The following is a 17,402-nucleotide window of genomic DNA, read 5'->3' on the forward strand; positions in this document are numbered from 1 at the left end:
GTGTGTAGGTCTAAGAATCGATGACCTCTGCAGTTTTGTCCCTTAAGAACTCATTCACATTTGAACATTTTAGCTTGGAATTTTCTACCATTTCTTGCTGCTTTCCAGCCTCTTTATGGTAATTTATTCTCTGGAAGTTAGATGCTAAATTTGGCAATTTGTATACGTAGAGATACGAACACTGTTACTGAAATATTTATTTGGAGGTAGTGTTCACGACTTCCGTCCCCCATCAACCCTTGCCCCCTCCCAACTAAGATCTGTGCCTGCAGGAATCAATCACCGTTGTTCTCGCGGAGAATGGCAAAATTGCGAGTCGTACATGAACTTACCGTATTGCAGTGGTCGAATATGTGTTAGATGCTACTGTAGAGACCTAAATCTGGCCGTTGGCATTGTTGTGAGACCATTGACGATTTTCAGCGACACTGAATTCAGTATGCGATATCGACTCACAGGTATTCCAGCTGGGAAGAAGATCTTCCGTTACGTCAACGATGTCCCCTTCTAAGAATACAGGGTGAGGCAGCGAAGGCAGGCTACCCCAGATATAAACGGAATGAATAAATACGAGAAGTATTCCAAAACTAGGTCAGGTGATCAGTAATTAATTGATGGTAGTCCTGAATGAATTTCCTCACATGTAACTCTGTCTAGCGACTCTTTGGGTAAGTACTGCAGTTTTGGTTTGATACAGTAGTCGTTTACCAATCGGTGAGAGCAGATGACAACGGCAGAGACAATCGTAGATCCCGCCAGATGTGAAGAGGGGGTGTGATTAGATTTTTGCTAGCAAAAGAATCATCAGCTGGTGAAACCTGTCGCGAGTTATTCCAAGTGTATGGACCTGAAATAATGTGCAAAAAACAAGTCGAAAATAGTGACGAGAATTTAAAAATGGCCGCACAAATGTTCATGATGAACAGTGGGGCGGGGAGGCCCTGTGTTCGAACCAAAAACATCGTTGATCAAGTGAACCAAAAACTTCGAAGTGATCGGCAATTGACGGTTAATGGTACGGTTGATGAATTCCAAATGTTGCTCCAGCCTCAATTTACAGGACTGTCACTGCACATCACTGGATATCACAAATTTTGTGCGAGGTGGGTTCCAAAAATGCTCCCTGATCAGTACAAAGAGCAAAGAATGTGTAGCGCATGACTTTTTGGAGTGGTATAGACGAGAGGGAGATGATTCGTTTTCCCGCATTGTTATGGGCTACGAGGGACGGATATCGTATACTAACGCAGTATCGAAACAATAGTCAATGTGGTGGCGCCATTCAAGTTCACCCAACCCGAAACAGTTTAAGGAATCTCCGTAGGCGAATAGAAAAATGTTGGCTACCCTGTTTTGCTTAGAAAATGGCGTCGTTTTGATTGATTTCATGGACAATGGATCAATAGCTACAGCTGACGTATACTGTGAAACACTGACCAAACTGAGACGTACGATCCGAAATCGGCGCCGCGGGAAACTGTTTTCTGGCATAATCCTACTTCACGACAACGCATGCCCTCACACAGCAGTCAAAACCAAGAAGAAGATTCACGATTTTCTTTGGAAAAGTTTTGAGCACCTTTTGTACAGTCCCAACCTCGCACCAAGCGACTACTTCCTCCTCTTGCATTTGAAAAAGTGGCTGGGTAAACAGGTATTTCAAAACGATGATGAACTCAAGAGTGGCAATATCAACTGGTTTAACTCCCAGGTCACAGACTTCTGTGCAAACGGGTTAAAGAAGATGTATATATGTGAGCGGCGACTATGCGGAAAAGTATTGTAGATATGTAGTAAAATATTATTGCCAATTAAAACCTTTTCTTATGGGCTTATTTTTTATGACCAAATGGACCGAAGTTTTGGAATACGCCTCATATATCGAGGTGCTGTTTTCGTCAAGTTATAAGGCACAATATGGCTAATCTCCTGAAATTTACAGTAATTTTTATTGTTCATAGTAGTGGAACTTTGCCACCAACTTTGTTTGCTTTTTTCCCTAATAGAACTGCGTATATACTTTTGCTGTAGCATTTGAAAGAAAATTCTAAGGCAAATTCAGTAACATAATACGTATGAGACTTGACAAAGAATATAAAGAAAACAGTCCAGCAAACGACGACGCCGCCCTCAGCAAAAGTATGCCCTATTACACCAAATATAATCGAACACGTAACTCAGGTAAGGATCTTGCTTTTACCTGTGTGCTTGAAGCCCATCTGTGTTTGTTGTTGCAGCAATCATATAACTTGCTCGCTAAGTTTTGAGATGTTCACAACTTATACCACAGTCCAAAAATTGGTATCGGTTATGGCAGAAGTTGCAAATTTACTGGCACTGGTGTGGTTGTATCCTAAAGAGTATCTAACTCGTTCCAAGCACTCGCGATCTGTCTGTGCAGATGTTATAAAAAAGTTCTAGAAACTGGAAACTGGAGAATGAAATACACCGAGGAAATAGAAGAGCAACTGATGAACGAAATGAAACTAACATTTTAGCAGCAGTAACATAAAATACAAATGTCACTAAGACACACCTCGGAAGTAAGAGAGGAATCAACCAAACGAGTGTTCTGGCAACACTAATTCCCATCGCACTTGATCATCTTCACATTTCTTTTCAGCTGCAGCTCCATGGCAATGACTTCCAAAGTTAGTTACAGTTCTCCAATTTTATCTACTAAAAGTGCAAAGTAAAGTGTAATATCTACACAAAATTTTGTTTAAGGAAGAAGCATGTTTACACACCGCGGGCAGCTCAATTTTTGCAAAATGACGCTCTTGGTCTGTCAACATTTGGTGCGTGTTTTTCAAGACCCACGTCATTGGTCCCCGTTTTATTGATGGCAATCTAAATACATTTAGGTATCGCGAGTTCCTAAGATATGACGTCGCCATAGTTATAGGAAGACATCCCATTGTACATAAGGCACTCAGTGTGGTACCAACTTGACGGATGTCCTCCCATATCTAGTGACAGATCCTCTGAGCCGTGCGCGGATCGTATTCATGCCGTTTATTGCTTGGCATCTTGTCATTGCGATTATGACATCTCGTTTCTTATTCGATTTACTGGCGTCACTAAGTTGCTGGCTTGCCTGCCCATGAGTGGCAGTAGCAGCGCTTATCGATACATGTACTATGGTACTGTCTTTGGAGCGACCGCAAGTATTTCCGCGTCGCTTTTTGTGGAGGGGGCAGTTGCGAACGGACATCAGGTCAGTTGGGGGCGCAGCAGCGAGCAGGTCTGTGCAGCGCGAGGACAAGCCGGGGCCACTGGCGGTGTGCTGCCACTGCCGGACCGAGGAGGGGTAGCTTCAAGAGCGACGACTTCATTGCACACCGTACCCTGCATGTTTAAGTTGAGTGAAGAGTTAACTGCTTATGCAACCTCGACTCTTCTGATGTCTCGCCTTTGGTCGGCGGGTTGTTGCTCCCAGGGCCACTCAGCCTGGCAGAGCGAGTGAAGTGTTTTGTGGGGGTGAAATTATTGCAGCCGTCTTTCTCTATTTGTTATTCAACATTGAATTTAGTATAATTGTTATTAGTGAAGTGCAGCCAGCGGTATTTTCTGCCTTGTGGCCGCTAACGCCCCAGTTACCTGCTCTGGAGGTTAGCGTACTTTTCTGGCAATGTTCTTTTCCTCATCGTATTGATGCTGTCCGACACAGCATGTAGTTCGACAGCCTCTTGTATCGTATTGTGCATATTTTTTGGGGGTCTACCTTGATTCTAGTGTTTCCTTCGGCCCTGGGTGTTTTCTGAAGACGTAGTGCTGTCTGTCTCTTTGGCCTTGCCTGAAAATCGTCCATCGTTGTACCGGTGATAGGACGTTAGGCGGATTAGTCAGACGGTCGGTCGGCGCTTAAGCTGCCCCTAGTTTGAGTTGCCATCCTGTTACGTGCGTACAACTCTTGGCTGCCTGTCTCACTTTACCTTATGTTTGAGTTACCTTCCCAGGCCGACCCTTGGAACACTTGCTGAGAACCGCTTGTCCTGAGTCCTTAGATCGTGATGTTTGTTGTTAGGTTATTTGTAATTTTCTAATTATTGTTGTGGCCTTCGGCCGGTCGTTGTGGCCGAGCGGTTCTAGGCGCTACAGTCTGGAACCGCGCGACCGCTACGGTCGCAGGTTCGAATCTTGCCTCGGGCGTGGATGTGTGTGATGTCCTTCGGTTAGGTTTAAGTAGTTCTAAGTTCTAGGGGACTGATGACATCAGAAGTTAAGTCCCATAGTGTTCAGAGCCATTTGAACCATTTTCTTGATGTAGCCTTCAGCCAATCAATAATTTCACTTCTTTGGCGATAAGGCCTTCAACCATGTTACAGTAAGTTTTTCTTAAGCAAACTTGTTTTAAAAGCGAGGGATTTTTTTAAAGTGCTAATTGGAATTGTTTTCTGGACTTCTAATTCAGGCCTTCAGCCGTTTGTGACTTGAAGTTGTGTGTTGCCTTAAACCGGGCAATTACTTCACCTCTTTCATAATAAGGTCTTCAGCCATGTTACAATAAGTTTTTTAAGGCAAACGTGTTTTAAAAGCAAAGTATTTGTTCAAATCTGTGCTATTTGGAACTGTTCCTCTGACTTCTAATTCAGGCCTTCAGCCGTTTGTTGTTTGAGATTATTGTTGGTGGCCTTAGGCCCTAAAATTGTGGAATTTTTTCTGTGATTAGGGCTTCAGCCGTCATACAGTCAATTGTGTTTTTTTGAAAGACTGTTTTAAAAGTTTAATTTCTTTAAATAAAGTTTACGTATTTGTTGTGCAACCGAGAGTAACTGATTGCGGTCCCATCCACAATCGTAACCTTATTCTGCCCCATCTCTCAGAGACCAGCTCTCAGCCTCTTAAGAGAATATTTGGCGAGCACAGCAATGATCGTTCAGGAAACGTAGAATGGTATGCACACTCAGCAAACTTAACACTTCTATACTTCTACCTGTGTCTAAAATTAAAACAGCAGGTCTATTAGGAATCAACGACGACTCCCGAAGAAATGAAATGCCTTATGACACTGTCCTGCGCTGCCGTTAACTCCAGATGAGATTCAACGTGCAAAATTAATTTCATAGTTGGCAAGATTAGCGGACACGTTGAACCTGTATTAGAATCGCTCCAAATTTTGCATCGTGCAGTTAAGAGCAAAAAAAATTGACTATGCTTGAGGAACTGGAGATTGTGAAACACTCTCAAGTAGCTAAGGACTTAAGTCTTAATGACCAACTAATTACTGAGAATCAGATGTTTCATGGTTGAATGGCGACAACATTTCAAAGAGTACCACTGGAATAATTCTCCTTTTCAAGATGTTGACTCATCTGTAAGTCTTCTATCTTCATAATTCTGTTTTGTATAATAGTTGTAATGCTTGTGTACTACTTACGTATGTCTTGTCTTTACCCTTGATGCCAAAAGATGGTGCCATGTGTTAGGTATTTTATTCTTTCTTTACCTGCTGTTGTATATATTTCACTTCTATCACTTATTTTAAATCTATTTTTCACTTTTATTGTGTTTACTTACCAGTATATACATTTTACTTTATTCTTATTTATTCTACACCCACACATGTAAGGGACACTTAGCAGAACTTTCATCCGCTGCGTCGGCAGTCTCCTCCCTGATAGTTCTACGTAGCGTGTGCATATGTTTTACGTATTCATGACAATTGCAATTTGCTTTCCAATATTTGTATATCAAGATGATAAGGGTGGCCCTATCTTACCACTGCCGCATGCCTTCGCCGAAGGTAAGAATCGTCGTTTTTTTGTTTTTGTTTATTTTTTGTTTTTGTGGCTCCACTACGAATTTAGCTTTTCGTTCCTAGTTTTGGCAGCAATCTCTTTTTATACCAAAATTTGGGTTATTTATGACTAATGCGTTATTCGTCGAACCAAAACGTAAGTCCCCTTTCATTCTGATTTCTTATATAGTATTTAAATATTTACCACCTTGTTTTGCTAGATAAGACCATACTCCTAAACTACTGCTATACACTTTTCACGTATATAGATTCTGAAGTTGCGTCAAATAGGCGCAACTCGTAAATATAGCTTCTGTCGTCATTTGCAAACTAGGCTGTTTTCCTTACTGAAAATCTTCTATTCGACGTCCCTAATACTGATTTTAAGCGATCGTCCCATTTCATATCGCCCAATAGCATTACTCCTAAATACTTATACGATGTGTTCTAGGTGTTCTCCACACCCTAGCTATCGAATTCTTTACCTTCTTTGCAAGAATATTGATCTACATATAAAGGGAGCTGCCATTCATTATATCAAGTGGAAGTTTTAACCAACTGTTCCTGCACTCCGTTACTACAGTCCAACGGCTTTCAATACACAGCAACATTGTTGGCAGAGGCAACAGTACTGAGGCAACACCTGCAGGGAACTGGGCCTGCCAAATTTGAGATGGACACCATTCAATCACAGACGACGTGGCATGTGCAACCTTCAGCTAAGACATTTATTGTCAAATATATTGGTTGTCACCGCTTTCCTTGTCTGATTTGGCCCCCACTGAACATGTCTGCGGCATGACTGATTGTCGAAAACTTGGTTCTCACGGTCCGCAAACAACCACCGTCGATGCATTATTAACTCGCACACACGAAGTGTGAGTGGACTCTGTAATCTGTGTGTTTTCATGTACCTAATATCTGGTATAAACTTTAATTCAGACACGTGTATTCTTGAAACTTATTGGGCAGATTAAAACTGTGTGCCGGACCGAGACTCGAACTCAGGACCTTTGCCATTCGCGGACAAGTGCTCTACCAATTGAGCTATCCAAGGACGACTCACAACCCGTCCTCACAGCTTCAATTCTGCAAGTACCTCGTCTCCTACCCTCCAGACTTCACAGAACCTCTACTGCGAACCTTGCAGAAGTAGCTCTCCTGGAATAAAGGATATTGTGGAGAGATTGCTTAGCGCACCCGCGCTGCAGATTGAAAATTTCATTCTGGAAATATCCCCCAGGCCGTGGCTAAGCCATGTCTCCGCAATATCCTTTCTTCCAGGAGGGTTAGTTCTGCAAGGTTCGCAGATGAGCTTCTCTGAAGTTTGGTAGGTAGTAGACGAGGTACTGGTAGAATTGAAGCTGTGAGCATGGGTCGTAAGTCGTGCTTGGCTAGCTCAGGTGGTAGAGCACTTGCAAGCGAAAGGCAAAGGTCCCGAGTTCGAGTCTCGGTCCGGCACACAGTTTTAATCTGCCAGGAAGTTTCATATCATCGCACACTCCACTGCAGAGTGAAAATTTCATTCTGGAGACTTGTATTCTTCTTGATCTAGAGCGAAACAACGTACTTAGAGAGGGGGTTATTGTTGATCATTCGGCGAGCCAGGGTGTGAATAGAAGCTACAGTCTCCATTGGAGATATTTTCCGCAGAGCGTTTGAATCTATCAGTCTCTGAAGGAAATTGATTAGACCACTGCACAGTTTCCCGGAATATTTCAGTAAGTGTGATGTTCAATCGCGATTTCAAAGACATCTCCATCACCGTGCCATAGGTTATTCTTCAAAAACTGCTGCTCGGTTGAGCCACGACGACGACAGTGAAATCATTATCGCACTAAATGTTATGTAAAACACTTACAATCATATCAGATACTACGAAACCCCGTTCGTTAAAAGTACTGCGTAAATCCATTTCTTGAATGTCAAGGAAATGTGCCTATGACTAAAGCTGTCGGTGTTATCAAGTCGTCTTCGATTGCCACTCTTATCGGAATCACCACACCGCAGTTCTACAGACTACCTTTATCTAAACAGTTGTATGCGATGCGTATCATGTAAGCCCTCAGGCATAAAAAACGTTACACTTCCTTATCTACATACAAACTCTGCAAGCCACTTCATGTCATTTGCTTTCCTGTTACAGTCTCAAGCGACAGAAACCACTATTTAAAAGCCTCCGTAGGAGCCCTAATTTCTCTGTGTTATTTTCGTGGTCCTTATGCGAATGTACGTTGGTGACAGTAGAACCGTTTTGCAGCCTGCCCCAAATGCAGGTTCTCTAAATTTCCATAACAGTGCGTCGCGAGTAAAGCGTCGTCTTCCCTCCAGGGATTCCCATTTGAGTTCACGAAGCACCTACATAATACTTGCGTATTGATCGCACCTACCGCTAATAAATCCACTAGCACGTCTATGAACTACTTCGACGATCTCCTGTTAACGATCTGATGGAGATTCCAAGCTCTCTAACAGTACTCAATGGGTCGCACTAGCGATCTATACGGTGGCTTTTTCGAAATTCTCCCAATGAAACGAAGTCTAGCATGCGCCTTCCCTACTACCAACCTGACGACCTCATTCCGTTTCACAGCGTTTAGCAACGTGACTATTGAACATCACCCTACTAGCGCTGCATACGAACCCTGCAGGATTGTTTTTCCCTATTCATCCAAATTAACTTACAATATCGTGCCTCAGAGCAAGCTGCCGGTCATAACACCAACTAGAAATTGTGTCTAAGTCATTTTGTATATTCATATAGTCACACATCAACGGCGTCTTCCCGCACACAACTGTGACATCAGCAAACTGCAGTAAATTGCTGCTCACCATATCCGTCAGATCATTTATGTATGTAGTGACTAATATCCTATCACACTTCCGTGGGGCGCTCTTGACGATACCCTTGCTTCTGAAGAGACAACGAAGGACAACATAGTGGGTTCTGTTACTTAATAAACCACAGACTCGGACCATTTCCAGTAGTCTGCAGTAGGGTATCATCCTTTACGGAAATCTAGGAATAATGCATCAACCTGTTTTCTTTCTTCCACAGTTGCAGGATATCATTTGAGAAAAGGGCAAACTGAATTTCGTACGAGCGCTACTTTTAAAACCTTGCTGGTTTGTGGACAGAAGCTTTACTAAATGAAAGAACTTGAGAGTGTTCGAACTCAGAATTTGTCCAAGAATTCCGCAGAAAACCGATATTTACGATATTGGTCTACAATTATGCGGGTCCGTTCATTTACCTTTTTTTTCACATAGAAGGATTTGGATTTGGCGAGTGCCTGCGGAACGTCACGTTCCATCGTATATAATGCCAACAATGAGGTACTGAGTGGGTCGTTTTACGGTGTGGGGGGGGGGGCGGATCTTTTCTGACTGATGAACGCGTCTCTGTGCACAGGTCATCGGCCGTCATGGTTCTAGTATGGGACTGCCACCACAGACCTTGATTACGCATTTTGGTTACTCACATAGCCTCCACGACCGCTATTCCGTCAGACCGTTTGCTTCAGATGTACTTTTTTTGTGTTCCATGAAGCCCCTACCACAGCAGTTTCGCTGTCACCTGGTGGAGCCTGCCGTTTAACACGCCGTTGGAGTTCGCAGGCCCCACCCCAAAGGCCATCGACGACCGAGATACTGGGATGCCACCCTCAATGGCCACCCTTGACTCCATTGAACCCCAAGCTTCCGCGATTCGGCTATCTATTTCATTGAGGGAAGGGAAGCAGTGCCGAAAAAATGGACTCACAGCAGCCGCCCATTTGTTCCCTCGGAGTGGGGGGGGGGGAGGGGGGGGAGACAGCCCTTCAGCAATGTATACTGACGATTGCCGGATCACAGCAGACCTGCCAGTGTTGTGTCACCAAGGAACGAACACAACAGTTCTGGATGACAACAGTAACAACGCAGCCCACTGCACACTGCATCACTGAGAAGGAAACAGTCAATGGCAAGAACAACAGGTTGTTATCATAGAGAAGTATGGTACACGCCTCCGTCACCAATGACGCCAGCGTGGACAACAGTCGGCATCGGGAACGTCTGTAGCAGGTGCAGCAATCACGGCACTACTTGCACCCACTAAGTCAGGTGCCCATTATCAGCGCCGTATCCCTCTACCGCTACAGCATTTATGTCAATGCACAACCATAGCCAGCCAGTTCATTTCGATCAACCAACCCTGAATAACGCTACTATTCCGTCTCAGCCATCGAACCTGTCTGACTTTCCAGCCGAACTGAGAAGCAGTCCAGCGGCCAATCCAGAGCAAATTCACCTCCCAAGTGGCCATCTTGTCAAACACAGGCCTTCCACTTCTCGACCATCGGCTCCAAGGAGTCCGTACTTTACACTTGGTATCAAACTACGATAGACTTAACTATTGCGAATGCAGGACATCAGTCCAATTTGTTGTCGCCTATTCGCACACAGACATTAGACGATGATTCAGAGAACTTTTGCTTCATCACGGACCCCAAATTGAGAATTGTAATAATGAGCTTAGTTACCAGAAAATAGTAGTGCGTGCTATACTTAGAAGTTACTGTTCCTAATAAAATATACAGTGCTGCTTGTCTTCTTGGGCGGTTGTTCTTTTATGTGCATCGCTAGTCACAACACAGCCAACATTCGTCCTCCTTGGAGCCACCACTCACGGCTATGCCCATCATAATGCTGTACACAGACACGGTTTCCGTATGGAAAGACGATGTGGTGCCTCAGTTGAGGTCAGTATTGTCGATGGATGCACCACTGTCGGCCACTCTACCTCTGCTGCTGTGTCAAGGGAAGACGCAACAGTGGTTGCTGTGACGACAGAGGCCGTCGCCCTGTCTGCGTGGATACTGTAGTTAAGCCGGTTTCCTTGTTGAAAGTAAGTAACGTTGCTCTCCGATCCTGATTGGTCGAGAGAAAAATATGTCAATGTTGACGGTTGCTTTTCGCTTTTAACAGTCAAGGTACTGTAAGGCGTTGGGAAGAGACCGCCTCAACCTACTGAATCCATATTCACACAACTGGATCTAGACTAATGCATCAACAATATCTCGTAACGATAAACCACCACGATTCTGCAGCTGTAGTATTCCGACAAGAGTGGAAAACTTGTCTTCTTGTTAACCTGAAGACTAACACCACCTTCTCACAGGCAAATAACATTCAGATGTGATTTCTGAAAGCGAAAATCGTTGCGTCATCTTCCCTTATGTACAGAATGTACGAGGAATGTTGAATAAAGATTGGTATCCATTTTTTTCGTTCTGTCACGTGCGCCATTCAACTACGTATTCTGGTCGCTAGTGTTGACAACCTGTGAGGATGAAAGTGTTTCATAACTGGCTCTAAACATCGTCATGGATGATTTTCGTGATCAGCATAGTAGAATAAAGTATTATGTTCTTTTGAATAAAACTGCTACTGAAGCCTACGACGATTGGAACAGAGCTAATGAGGATTCTGCATTATCTCGTCGAGCATGTTTCCGTTGACATCATGCTTTCAAAAATGGCCAGCAAAATTCTAAATTGCAGGGAGGAGGATGTACACCTTTTGCTGCCATGACAGAAACAACGAGCAGCACAGTAAGTGCCATTATCTGTGATGACTGACATCTCTCTGGGAGACAGCTTGCACCCATCCTTGGGATATCAGTTGGGAACACTCACAAAATTTTAAAAGAACGTTTACAAATGTCCAAGGTGCGTGCACGATTGATACCGAAACTGCTTACCCCACAGCAAATGCAGGCTCGTGTAGGTGTGTGCCACTATTGGAAATAATATGCTGAGAACGAGGACGATTCTTGGTGGCAAAACATCTTCACTGCTGTTATGAGCCAGAAATGAAGCAGAGCAACACAGATTAGGTGCAACATGGTCAACTCGCACCCAAGAGCTCAGAAATTAACAATAAAAACGTGCTCACCAGTTTTACTGATTACGAGGGGATGGTGTACACTCACACAGTTCTACGGCACACTAAAGTCACTACAGGTTACTGAAGAACCTCCTGAAGCATTTTTTAAAGGATCACATCGCCAAGCAAAAGAAAGAACCTCAGTTGACAATGGGAGTTACATGACGACAACCAGGCCACATGTTACTAGTGCTATCGATTTCCTGGCACTAAAAACGCAACTCTGTGGTACTCCATCCGTCTTATAGTCCAGTACTGGCTCCACGCGACAATTTTTCTTAACCCCACGGCCAAAAAGAAGCGTAAGGGCCGCCTGTTAGACAGCGAGACCAAGGCAGTGAAAGCTGTAGAGGTTACCCTGAAGAGGATGTCAAGCAATAGTTTCCTGCACGTGTTCCAGGAATAGCAGAGGAGGTGGAACAAGAGCATTGCGTTAGGGGTAAAGTATTTTGAGAGTGACGAAAGTCTATGTGAACGATTTTTTACAGGAAATTGTTGTCTAAGCATTAGCGCCCATCTGTATTCAACAGCCTCCGTAGAAGGCGTTACCCCTACCTACTTATTGTGGTTGCACTGAAATGTTGACCATTTGAATATGGCAGCATGCAGTATACTACGAGTAAATTTGACGCTTGCTGCATGTCACCTTTATAGGGCAACTTTAAGGCGAACATTGTACGATACAATCTTTATGGGCGCCGAAAGGAGATCTATGCGACACTAGAGAGATGTTCAAACGTTCAGTCATAAATACGTAGTCCCATTCAAACGTAAAAAAAAAAAAATGACTTGAATATTTTGTCTCATAATTTTAACCATGTTTCTTAGTAATCAGTAATTTATTTTACTTTCTCGGATAAATGTTTTTACACTCGAGCTTCATTTTCTTTCGTGATACAGGCCTTCTCAGAGTGATTTTCAATGTATCCAGTTGTCTGCATTATGATCCATTGTGATCTTCACTGCAGTTCTGTTCAGTGTGAAATCAGCAAGGCTTAGTAATTTGGCTAATTACTAAGTCTTGAAAATTTCATTCTTAGCTGAATTGCAGCGAAAATCGTCACATGAAATTAAATCCCAATAGGAAAGACAGCTTAAGGAAAAATGCGTATTTTCCATTTCAACAGTTGTCTCAGTATAAAATAATAAGTACAAGAAGACTTCTTGACACAGATAAAAAATCGAAAGCCCTGCGGAGTGGCCGCGAGGTTGACACGCCGTGTATGGATTGTGCGGCCGCTCCCGCCGGAGGTTAGTCTTCCCTCGGGCATGGGTGTTTGTGTTGCTCTTAGCATAAGTTAGTTTAAGTAGTGTGTAAGTCTAGAGACCGTTGACCTCAGTAGTTTCGTCCCTTAGGAATTCACACACATTTGAACATTTGAACAAATCGAAACGTATTCGGTTATTCACCTAAAGCACTGTCGATTAACGTGGATTTACTTTAGTTACGTCTCTGTAATCGTTTTCTTGATGGAGATAGACAGCCTGTTGCGCAAAAATGTCGGAAGTGACACAATTATGTCACTGATGAAGTGAACGTATCTAGATATTATCAACGTTACGTAGCGAATTGCTTTATTCTTATCGGATCTTCCCGTGGGAATAGTTTACAGAGGTATTAGGAGGAGATTAGGTGTAGACGACATTTAATGTCAGAGTGCACTGTGGAAAGTTTACATGTTGTCAAGAAATGTGATTCTCTGAAAGATGGAAGTGCGTGAGCCAATGGTAAGTACTTCTTATCGGTTACTTGAAATGCTGAGGCGAATTAAGTATACAATGGCCTGAGTGTGATTTGTGGAAAGTCACATGACATGAAGTAATAAAATTCTCTGAAGTAGGTGACCGAAATAATCAGCAAAACGTGAAACGAAACCAAGGTCCAACGAAAAGTAAATTATATCTCAGACACATTACTTTCTTACTAACGTACACGTTTCGGATGTTCCTACAGTCGTTCGTTCACCTTAACAGCATCACAGTCTTACGAGATTAGCTGAAACGCCTTTGAAGCTAACCACCCCTCTGATGCACTTTATGTCCACACCAGTGATTGTGGCTTATTCTCATCAGTTATATTTCCAATTCATGTTATTCAAGAACTCTGTCATGGGTTAAGAAAGCCAGTTTTCCTTCTTAATATGGGCAAGACCTGTGATCTCGTGGGCAGCGGCGTTTCGGTTTCGTTTCAGACCTCATGTCAGCATTTCCGGCAACCAGTATGAATAATTCTGCAGCTACGTAAGACCGTGCAAAAGGGTAATAGAACTTAGAGAATGCTCCACTAAACAATTTTGGGTAGGGAACCTGGGGTCGGAGAAGCCAGCTCAAGGAAATATGGAGGTGAATTTGTCTCCCGCTTTGTCTGGCATTACTGTTTTACAGCTTATTTACAACTAACATGTGTACAGATTTACACGTACTGTCTGTTTATTTACATCTACATTATTTATTTCCTGCAAGGAAACAAGGCCAATGAACCTGATTACTAGAAAGTCATGATGGAGGTTATGTTTACCTTACTTTTCTGTAATGTGGCTCTGTTGTATCGTATTTACATTGTCCCCTTGGCTGTTCGTGAAAGTATGTGGATACAACATGACGGTCCACCGCCTCACTTCAGTGTGTATGCCCGCAACCATCTCAATGCCGTATTTCCTGGTCGCTGGATTGGAAGGGGCGTTCATTTTCCATGGCCTACGACGTCTCGCGACCTGAATTCCGTTGATTATTTCCTATGGGGCTATCTAAAGTCACTGTGTATGAGATCCCAGTGGATAAGGAGATGGAATTAGCTGCCAGAATTGTAGCGGCCTGTGATGCGATTCGAAACACACCAGGGATATTTGTCAGGGTGCGTCAGAAACTTGTTCGCCGATGTCATGCTTGCACTGAGGCTGATGGCCATCAGTTTCAGCACATTTTGTAAAATACAGTACAAATGGTACGTTCATTGTGTCAGTGGTGGTATTTCCAGTTGACTGTAACTAATGTAAATAAAAAAGTACACAGTAATGTGATTTTATTCCTATTATTTTCTTAAGCTGGCTTCTCTGACCGCAGGTTCGCTACCTCAAATCGTTCAATGTAACATTCTCTATGTCCTGTTAAATTTTTGCACGCCCTTACGAAAATATCCTGTATCCTTATGGCCTGAAAATCCTTTGGGGTCTTCCGAACGATCTCGAAAGTGGAATAGTTCAATGAAGTCAAATATTTGAAACGAAAGAGCATCAGGATTAAGCTTTATTCCATGAATGCATTTTGGGATATCCCCCCTCCTCCCATTCGTCAGACCTGGAATCCTCTTATCTTCATTAACTGCCACGTTTAAACGCTCTTGTGAATACAAAACCTTTAGAGCAATATGCCTCTCAAATTGTAGTAACTTGAACCTTCTAGATGACCATGGTAATTCTCCGGCCCACAACATAAACTGAAAGAAAATCCAGTCAATTTTTTGGACCGGAAAATGTGGAACACCTTTAAAATGATCTACAATGTTGACTCTGATCCACATTAATTTTCTCAGAGACTCGATAACTCCTGTTCACCCTGTTTCAGAAAGAACGGAAACGATCTCCACCTTCCAACTGTAATCGAGAACTTAACGGAAATCTATCAGCGAAGATTGAGTACTGTGACAGAAGCAATAGGTGGCGTCATATGTTTGCCATCTCAGGACCATCATTACCTGCTGTTCACGTAATGCACCTTGTTAAGTATTACCGAAACTATAAGTGCTCATATACAGGATGTCTATCCTATGTTGCGTCGGGAGCATTTTCTCCGGTGTTTCTGCATATATTTGCAAATTAGTTTTTGCAATGTGTATCTGCAGACACCTCTAACGTATTCACCCCATAAAGTCTTTCTTAGAAGCCCAGTGCCGGCACAAAGCGTCCGTTTGTTTCCGGTTACGAGCAAAACGATTTTTAAAGCGAAATTTTACGTGCCCAAGTGACGAGTGGTTCCACGTTTGCCTAGTGTGATATTTGTTTTATCGATAAATGTTTTAGGTGCAGTAAAACACGAGGAATGACCAGTACTCCGAGCTGGCTTCTACCACCAAGCAGCAGCGCTAAACACTCTCTGCTGGAGTACTGGCTATTCTTTGTGTTTTACAGCCCCTGTTAATACATATCGATGAAACAAATATCGTACTAGAGTAATTTGAGATCGTTCAGTTGGTAGTGCACGTAAAATTTCGCTTTAAAATCATTTTGCTTGTAATGGGAAACCAACCGATGTTTTCTATATACACTGGACACTGCACGAATGAAGCAGTGAGCAGCATTTGTTTTGGCTGATTCCAGCTACACATTGAAAAAAGGGAACTGCAAATATCCGTCTAAACATCACAGAAAATGCGCCTGATGAGCCATAGGAGAGGCACCCTGTATAATAGACGTAATATGTTCCGTATGAAACTAATTTAATACCTACGTTTTCGTTATACAACAAGAAATAAAAAGCTAACCCAACTATTAGACTTAGAAAATTACTCATCTTCAAGAGTACCCTCTTCAATGAAGTTTGTACACACAGTTCCTAAGTATGTCATATGTGAACGAATTCTATGACTTGCTACTAGTAAACACCTTTTACACCAGTACAGTTGACAAGCATTCTGTGGCTTAACAGCCACGGTGTGCTCATTATCTGTACACATAATATAATTCTAGACTCATGTGTCATATACGCATGGTTCCAAAACATATTAAAAATTATCAATCAGTTGTCATTTCCGTTCTACCTTTGTCAGAACAAATCCAGATATCTGCGAGTATCAATGATAAAAGTTCAAGAATAGCATACAAAATTACAACCCATGTCAAGCTATACTGTCGTACATTAAATTGCATACCTGCATTTCGGAGTTGTTATACACGTCCTAGTACGTCTATACCTCTTGTTCGAGCCCTTGTCATTGTTCGCTAAAGACTATTGTGTAACGAAGGCAGGTGTTACAGAGAACACATCGATCAGCTGTATGACACCCTCTATATGTTCATATGTAACACATAACCTCCACGGTACAGCGATTAGAGTTTCTAATAAAATTTAAAGTTTGCATAGGAATAAAATGAAATAAAGTGCAAGTAGAGTTATTGACATTCCACATTTAATAATTAACATTAGAAGATACAAAAAATGCTAGATTTATTGCTTGTGAGTAAATCACATAGTTAATATTTAAAAGTATAGGTAAAACCAGTGTTACAATCTTTCTCATTTACCATTTATCAGTTTGAAAGTTATATAACAATTTTGGAGTGCATTCCACTTTCCTAATGGTAGGTAATTAGACATGTGGCACGCTGCCACTAACAAAGAAAACCTTTCACATAAATACTGTCGAAAAGGATTCTGTGGCTGAACATCCACGGTGAGTTCACTGTCTGTACACATAATTTAATTTGAGGCTCTTGACTGCAACGCAATATGACTGTATGTAAAATGCCTCGTAAGAAAATTGTAATTTTCTAAAACAAACTTGAAATAATATGAATATTTGCCTTAATAAATTATAGCCAGCCGGAGTGGCCGTGCGGTTCTGGGCGCTGCAGTCTGGAACCGAGCGACCGCTACGGTCGCAGGTTCGAATCCTGCCTCGGGCATGGATGTGTGTGATGTCCTTAGGTTAGTTAGGTTTAATTAGTTCTAAGTTCTAGGCAACTGATGACCTCAGAAGTTAAGTCGCATAGTGTTCATAACCATTTGAACCAATAAA

The sequence above is a fragment of the Schistocerca americana genome, chromosome 2, assembly GCF_021461395.2.
Source record: "Schistocerca americana isolate TAMUIC-IGC-003095 chromosome 2, iqSchAmer2.1, whole genome shotgun sequence".
Lineage (NCBI taxonomy): Eukaryota > Metazoa > Arthropoda > Insecta > Orthoptera > Acrididae > Schistocerca > Schistocerca americana.